This window comes from Chenopodium quinoa, unplaced genomic scaffold (genome assembly GCF_001683475.1).
Source record: "Chenopodium quinoa cultivar QQ74 unplaced genomic scaffold, ASM168347v1, whole genome shotgun sequence".
Classification (NCBI taxonomy): Eukaryota; Viridiplantae; Streptophyta; class Magnoliopsida; order Caryophyllales; family Amaranthaceae; genus Chenopodium; species Chenopodium quinoa.
In genome coordinates, this window is record NW_018742974.1 from 1341689 (window position 1) to 1351066 (window position 9378).

Genomic DNA, 9378 nt, shown 5'->3' on the forward strand with positions numbered 1-9378 from the left:
AAAGAGTGAAGAATAAAGCCTTAAAAACCTATGTACAAAACCAAGAACAAAAAGCAAAGAAAAGAAAAGAGAATAAAAGATGGAAAGCAATGGTAAAGGAAAAGTAGGAGAACAAAGAAAAGTACAAAGATGCAATCATAACACGTATTTCCCAATCGACATACAAGTGGTCAAATGGCCACATCGCCAAAGACCCCAAACACACTAGGTGTTATAATCATACATCCTCGAACCGTTCAACTCCCCTAACACTAATCCTAATCTAAGCAACCACGAAAAGTAAATGAATAAAAGTAAAAAGATAAAACTAGAAAGGTCTCACCAAGTATTCAAGCTATGCTACAATAACCAAGGTGCAAGAACGGCCTCCTTTAAGAAGCTTCGAAGACCAAAGCATAAGCTACGAGCAAGGTGAGAAAAAGAAAAGGTCTATATACAAAATGAAATTGTTAGTAACTTCCGAACAAAAGCAAACAAAATAAAGCTTACTCGAAAACTATGTATAAAAACCTAAAGAAACCATCATCATCATCATGATAAAAAGAAACCTCAAAACATCATCATCATCAAAATCATGACAACAAGACTAACATCATACAAACTAGACTACCGAGAGTGAATCAAGACAAATCCATCAAAGCCTTTTCAAACACATCCCCATGAGTCCAAGGTGCCTCCCCCAAAACCTACCCTAAAACATCCTTTTTGATTTTCCCCCTCACAAAATAAGGGCAACGACCGCGATGCTAAAAAAACATGCAAAGCAAAAAGGGAGGAAACAAAAAGGGAATCAAACAACCAAGGGGGAAACTATTTTCCACTAGGGTCGGCACCACCATCACCCACATGCTAACCTCTGGTAAAATCGGGAGGGAACCCATAACGACCCTTAAAAAGGTCATGTTGGGATGTGGACATTTGGTCAAATCGCTCGGGCTACATACAGAGTTCAGGGTGAGTGGGGTGAACATAGTAGTTGTCGGGGTCACCCCGATAATTACTTTCCCCCGAAACCCGGTAGTCATAATGACCGGAATCATCTGAGAATCACGCTTTGGCTCATCGGGGTGAGTAACCCTGGGCCAATAGGGGTACGTGGGGAGGTTGTCACCACCAAAGATGGAACATGCCCTTGTTGGGGCGGTACATATGGGTAGTTCACCGAAGGAGTGACCTTTCCCCTACGCACACTAGCGTCATATAGGGCGCTAGTTTGAAAAGACAAGGTTTGATGGTTGGAATACATACCTTGCATGCTCAATTTCATGCGCTCCATATGCTCACGCATAGCCTCCATCTCACGGAGATAGGCATATCCTTGGTAGTCCTGTTGTTGATGTTGTTGTCTTCTTCTTCTTCTTTACTGCGGTTGTTGTTGTTGTTCATGTTGAAATTGTTTTTGTTGTTGTTGTTGTTTTTCTTGTTCTTCTTCTTCTTATTCATCTCTACCTTCTCCTTCTCCACCTTCTCCATCATCATCATCATCGTCACCATCATTCACATTATCATCATCCTCCTCCATATCATCCTCAACTCTCCCATTGTCCATAGGAATCATCCAAACATTCCTATCCTCTCGAGTAATGGAGGTGGCAACCGGGTTTAGGAGTAAACAATGGTGCACATTACGCACTAGCCAAGAATAAACACCGTCTCTCTTAGTTCTAGTAATGAAGCGCAAAGTGTTAAGTTGCTTCAAATCTAGATACATGTCTTTACTCCCTCCAACCGGAGTGCAAGACCCAAAGAAACGTTCTTGCTTGAAATAATGCACCAATCTAGTAATCATACCACCACAATGTATCTCACCCGTCTTCTTCCCATTGATGATTAATTGACAACAATTCATAAAAATATACCAAAAATTCAACCTCGGCCCCAAATCCGACCTTGTAGCCATCCAAAGAACTAAGATCTCCTCCCTCGAAAGCTTCCCAAGATCTTGCTTATTAAACACGGCATAGCCAAGAATCTGATGAAGAATTCTAAGAGTCAGGTGAAAGATTTTGCTAGCAAGCGAATTCTTAGAGTCAAACACCTTCTTTTTAGCAATGGCTCTCCACCATGAAACCTCATTGTAATCGGACTTGAGAAGGGCAACCAAGGGCTCATAGATATCGGTATTGGGGTTGAAGCCAAGGTATTTATTGAATTCGGCAAGGTTCATGGTATGCTTGAAATTGAATAGTTGGAAAGAGATGATATAGTCAGTATCCCCCGCCCTATTATACTCAAAGGTGGAGAAAAACTCAATGCACGGTTCCAAATAGGTTCGCGGAGATGACTTTACAAACTTATCCAAACCAAGGTTACAGAGTAAGATGTCAAGATCGGCATCAACTCCTAATTTGACCATATCATCGGGAAGATAGTTGCGGGTAGGTCTAAATTTCTGGGATTTCATTTTGTTATAGATAGGGAGATTTTAGACCGATTGTGAAATTTAAGAGGAGGTAAAGGAGGAGGTGGGGTATCATCTTGAGTAGTTTGGTTGTGAGGAGGTTTGGTGTTTGAAGGTTGGCTACGAGAGGATTGGCCTTGGGAGGATTGGCCGGGGGATTGGTTTGAACTTTTCTTGTTACTCTTAACCTTTCTCCACAAATCCATAGTCACAAGCTCAACCAACACAAGAAACTACACAATCACCCAAAATCAACACCAACACTACCACCAATTTCCCAAACCACCTTCACAATACCACTCAAAACCACCACAAACTACAAAGTACCTGGTACAAGCAACAAAACAACAAAAAATCCAAACAACAACCAACAACATTAACAATCCATCACAAAAATAAGCACAAATCACTCAAAATAATTCCAAAATCACAATACAAACTACCATAAACATCATAGTCATGCTTAATCAAGGCAAACCAAAACCAATGTATAATAATCAATTAAAATTGAGAAAAATAAAACAAAGGTTAGAAGTATACCAAGATTAAAGACTCAAACTAAGCTCAAAAACCCGTCTGGACTCGAATTTCCCGAAAAACCACGAGAAAAGGGACTAATCTTGATGAAAATGGAGTATGAAGGAAATTGTGATGGAAAATTAAGTGAAAACAAGGATGAATTTGAGTGAATTTGTGTGAGAAAGATGATTTGGGGGTTAGGGTTTGAGAGGAGGAAATTGAAAAATAAAGGGAAATTGAAAAATAAGAGAGGAGAGAGAGAGAGAAGCAAAACAGGCTCATTAGTAACCCAACTAGCCGCGCCCTCTCCCGACTTCCCTATGCCCGCGGGGAATTGCCCGCTCCCGCGGAGAGACCGCGGATAGGCCGCGGGTCCTTACTTGAAAAATCCCTCGATTTTACCTTAAAATGATGTTGCGCCCTCTCCAGAAGGGTCGCGCCCGCAGGGAGCCCGCGGGGAGTTCTTGATCCCTTTTTTGACAAAATGCACCGCACCCTCTCCAATACTCCCTGCGTCCTCTCTGAGACACCCGCGCCCGCAGGGAGACCGCGGGAAGTTCCTGATCCGATTTTTCCTTTTCTAAAGCAAGGGCACCCGAGGCCTCTCCAAGTCCGTGGGGTGCCCTTTCCCCTACACTCAAAATTCTCCTTTTTCCATCCTCATCTAACACGTTAAGTCCATAGTTGATGAATGAAGGAAACCTACAAAACAAACCAAAAACACAAGGAAAGGTAAGAGCAAAAATCAACAAAGAAAAATTAAAGAAAGGAAAGAAAAGAAAAAAGAGTAAAGGTTAGAATCCGGGTTGCCTCCCATAAGCGCTTTTGTTTAACATTGTTAGCTCGACGTTTACCACCCATTCAAGGTGGCTTAAAAAGAACCATTTTATGAATAAGACCAACAAACACTCCATCATAGTATATCTTGAGCCGATGACCATTAACCTTAAAAGAAGATGAGGAATCCAAAGGAGAAATCTCCACGGCACCATTAGCAAAAAAATCTTTCACTAAGAAAGGGCCACTCCATCTTGACATGAGCTTTCCGGGGAAAAACTTCATTCATGAATTGTAAAGGAGGACTTTATCACCAACACAAAACTCTTTTTTCTCAATAAGCTTATCATGAGCTTCCTTGGAATGAGCTTTGTAGGTGCTAGCACAATCATAAGCATCAAGTCTAAGATCCTCTAGCTCATGAAGATCCAACCACCTTTTCTCCCCTGCACTTTCTAAATCAAAGTTTATCTTCTTGATTGCCCACAAAGCACGGTGTTCAAGCTCCATCAGGAGATGGCATGATTTTCTATAGACTAGGCGATATGGAAAGGTGCCAATAGGTGTCTTGAAAGCCCGTTCTATAGGCTCAAAGAGCATCATCCAACTTGTCCGACCAATCCTTTCCATTCCTTGCAACCGCCTTCTTTAGAATAAGCTTTATTTGACGATTGGAGACCTCGACTTGGCCACTCGTTTGCGGATGATATGGAAGGCCAAACCGTTGATGAACCCCATATTTCCTCAACATCTTTTGGAAAGCATTGTGAACAAAATGAGAACCGTTATCGCTTATCACAGCCTTAGGAATACCAAACCTTGGGAAGATGATTTTTTTGAACAACTTCAACACTACTCTGTGGTCATTTGTTAGGGAAGCAATGGCGTCAACCCACTTAGAAACATAGTCCACGGCCACAAGTATGAATTGATTCCCATACGAAGATGGGAATGGTCCCATGAAGTCAATCCCCCATACATCGAACACCTCCAACTCAAGAATAGGTTGTTGAGGCATCTCATTCCGCTTGGAGATATTCCAAACTCTTTGACATCGGTCACATGACTTAAAAAAGCCCCATGAATCCTTAAATAGATGTGGCCACAACAAACCACATTGAAGAACCTTAGTAGCGGTTTTGGAAACACCCATATGACCACCACTAGGATCCAAATGGCACAACTTTAGAACACTAGGCACCTCTTCATTCGGAACACAACGCCTAAGTAAGCCATCAACCCCTCGTTTATACAAAATGGGATCATCCCATAAGTAATGTCTTGCCTCCTTCTTGAGTTTCTTTCGTTTGTCCTTAGAGAAAAAAGGTGGAAACTCCCTACATGCTAGAAAGTTCACCAAGTCGGCATACCATGGGAGCTCCTTAACTTTAAAGGCATACAAGACATCATCAAGCATTCTATCTTCAATTGGTAAACCATCATCATGAATTTTATCATCTTCAAGGCGAGAAAGATGGTCCGCCATAACATTTTCCGCACCCTTCTTATCCCTAATATCTATTTCAAAAGTTTGTAGTTCAAGCACCCAACGAATCAACCTTGTCTTGGACTCTTTCTTGGAAAAAAGATACTTGAGAGCCGCATGATCCGTGAAGACAATGGTCTTGGAACCCAACAAATAACACCGGAATTTCTCAAAAGAGTGAACAATGGAAAAGAATTATTTTTCCATTGTTGTGTAATTCTTTTGAGCCCCATTAGTGTCTTGGACATATAGTAAATCACATGTAGCTTTTAGTCCACATGTTGTCCAAAAACACCTCCAATTTCCCAATCACTAGCATCACACATCAATTCAAAGGGTAGATCCCATCTTTGGGCTTGAACAATAGGGGTAGAGATTAGGGCCTTCTTCATCCTATTAAATTCCTCTAAGCATTTACCATCAAAAACAAATTCAACATCTTTTTGAAGAATATCATTTAGGGGCTTGGCGATGAGTGAGAAATCCTTGATGAATCTTCTATTGAAGCCCGCATGTCCCAAAAATGATCTCACTCCCTTGACATTCACCGGAGGTGGAAGCTTCTCAATAACCTCGATCTTGGCCTTATCCACCTCTATTCCTTTATGAGAGATCTTGTGTCCAAGCACTATTCCTTCCTCCACCATGAAGTGGCACTTCACCCAATTCAAGACAAGATTAACCTTCACACATCGTGCCAAAAATTTCTCAAGATTCACAAGGCACTCTTCAAATGAAACCCCGCCTACGGAGAAGTCATCCATAAACACCTCCATTTCTTCTTCCTACATATCTCCAAAACTGCTCATCATGCACCTTTTGAAAGTTGTGGGGGCATTACAAAGGCCAAAGGGCATTCTCCTATAAGAAAAGGTCCCATAGGGGCATGTAAATGTTGTCTTCTCTTGATCATCGGGGAGGATTGGGATTTGAAAAAAATCTCGAATAGCCATCAAGGAAGCAATAGAACTTGTGCCTTGTTAGTTTCTCTAACTTTTGATCAATGAATGGAAGGGAAAAGTGATCCTTCTTGGTAGATGTATTTAGACGTCTATAGTCTATACACATCCTCCAACCGGTGACCGTCCTAGTGGGAATGAGCTCACCTCTCTCATTCTTAACTACGGTCATACCCTCCTTCTTAGGAACTACATGAACGGGAGAGACCCAACTAGAGCGTGAGATGGGGAATATGATTCCCGCATACAAAAGCCTGGTGATCTCTTTTTTTCACCACCTCTCCCATTTGAGGATGTATCTTTCTTTGTTGTTCAATAGAAGGAAGGGTGCCTTCCTCAAGCATTATATGGTGTGTACACAAAGCGGGGCTTATACCCTTAAGATCATCAATTGTATAGCCAAAAGAACCTTGTTGCTTTATAAAGACGCAACATAACGCTTGAGCTTGGCTTTCACTCAAGGATGCACTAACAATTACGGGGTAAGTGGAGTTTGGGCCTAAGAAGTCATACCTAAGGTTTGATGGTAGAAGTTTAAGCTCTACCATAGGCACTTTGTTGTGGCCACTTGCAAAGCTTCTTGGCTTGAGATCTTCAAGCACATGTATTCATCCACTTTCTCCATGCTTCCATTAAGCAATTCCTCATACAATGCCATCTCCTTGCATGGCGTACCTACATTATCCTCCATGCTTCCATTAAGCAATTCCTCATACAATGCAATCTTCTTGCCTGGCGCACCTACATTATCTTTGTTCAACAAAACATTCTCAAGAGCATCATTAGAGGTGAGCAAGTGCTCATGCATAGAACACACAACATGATCAAGAAAGTCAATCATCATGCAATTTTCTAGAGAAGAACATGGAAATTTCATGCTTTCATTCAAATCGAATTCTATGACCTCATCTCCTACCTTAAGAGAAATCTTTGCACTATTGACATCTATCATAGCACCCGAGGTAGCAAGAGAGGGTCTATCTAGAATGATAGGAATGGTAGCATCTTCTTCCATTTCAAGAACAACAAAATCCATCGGGATCACAAACTTCCCACCCCTCAATGGAACATCTTCCACTTTACCTTTTGGAAACTTGATTGACCTATCAGCTAGTTTTAAGGTAATGTTAGAAGGTAAGAGTTCACCTAGATCAAGTATTTGATAAATGGCATTAGGCTTACACTAGCTCCTAAGTCACATAGAGCATTATCAATTTGCATCTTGTTAATAGCACAAGGGATGGAGAAGTTTCCGGGGTCTTTCAACTTGGGTGGCATTTTGTTCATGATGATCGCACTACAATTCTCAGTCAAGTTGATAGTCTCCACAACATCACATGTCCTTTTCCACTCAAAATGTATTTGAGGAATTTGGCATATTTAGGCATTTGGTTGATCACATCGGTGAAAGGTAGAGAAAGGTGAAGTTGTTTGAGCATATCAATAAATCTCCCAAATTGCTCATCCAATTTGTGCCTCATGAATTTTTGGGAATAAGGGAGCTTGGGTTTCACAATATCTTTATCTACTCTCACCTCTCTAGGTGTCTCAACCACAACCTCATCTAAAGATGCTCTATCTCCCTTATTCTCAACCAAAGCTTCCTTGGGGACCTCCTTGTCTTCACTCTTCCTAGGCAATCTCTCCTCAAGAACCTTACCACTCCTTGTAACAATAGCATTCACGGGTTTCTTGGGATCTAGGCCTTGGGAAAGTAAAGAAGAAGGGATTTCTTGGTCTTTCAAAGCATTAGCAAGTTGAGAAATTTGGTTTTCGAGAATTTTGTTGCGGGTCATCATCTCATTAAATTTCTTGTCACTAACGGCCAAGTATATGTTCAACAACTTAGTTTGATTTTCAATTATTTACTCCAAATTAGTCCTAGAAGAAGAATAAGTTTGTGAACAGGAATTTTCACCTTGAGTCTTTGGAACAAATCCGGGTGGGGGACCTTTTTGAGAATTATTTTGAAAATTTCCCCTACCTTGATTGTTCCAATTACCCCTATTTTGATTTTGACCATAACCTTAATTATGGTTACCACTACCTTGGTTATTATTTCCATAACTTTGGTTTTGATTACCATAATTTTGGTTTTGATTTTGACTACTATAACCTTGATTGTTATGGTTACCACGAGAACCTTGGTTCCCTTGATTCCTATAACCACCACCTTGGTTATAGTTGTCAAAATTACCTTGGTTTTGGTAATTCCTATTCCATTAACCTCTTTTATTATCAAACCTTTGCACATTATTATTTGACACATAGTTCACATGCTCACTCTCATTGTTATCCAAATCATCACCACATTCCGGAGAAACATGAGGGCAATTACAAGAGTCATGATCATAAGATCCACATGCATCACAAAACAAGCAACCACTAGGCATATTATTTGAGCAGGGAGGGGGTTGAGAGTTACAAAGATTACCTCTCCCCTTAAATTGGGAGGGAATATTCGAAGCTTGAAAAGAAGAGGAGCTTTCCAACTTGGCCTTGATTGCGGTCATTTCTTTCCCCAAGTTTGTCATTTGTGAGGATAGGTTTTTGATCGCATTTAGATGGTCTATAGAGTACACCAAAGAGCCACTCTTGCTAGTTGAATCCCTCTCACCATCTTGCCAATCTCTATAGTATTTCCCACATCCTCAATAATGTCCACCACTTCTTCTTCCGTCCTATTCATTATGGGACCTCCGGCTCCCCCATCAAGGCATGATTTGCCTTGAGGACTTAGGCCTCCATAGAAAATTTGAATGACTTGATAGGTTGGAATTCCGTGGTGGGGACACTCCCTTTGGTACTCTTTATACCTCTCCCATGCTTCGTAAAGGCCTTCATTTGGTCTTTGCTTGAACCCTTGAATCAAAGCTTTAGCCTATGCCGTTTTCTTTTGTGGGTATAACCGGGACAAGAATTCCTTGGTGACTTCGTCCCATGTTCTTAGGGAGTTTGGCTTTACCTCCTTATCCAACCATTCCAAGGCCCCGCCTATGAGAGAAAAGGGAAACAAATTTAGCCGGATGAACTCGTGAGAAACTCCGTTTACTTTGATAGTGTTGCAATACTTTTCGAACTCCTTGAGATTGTTCAACGGACTCTCATTCCACTACAACAAATTGACCTTTGTGCCACGAGTAAAATCGTGGCACAATTTTAAAATTCTCGTGGCAATGTAGTGTAGCCACGGGAATTTTGAAATTTACTCCTGTGACACAAGAGACCGTGGCTAT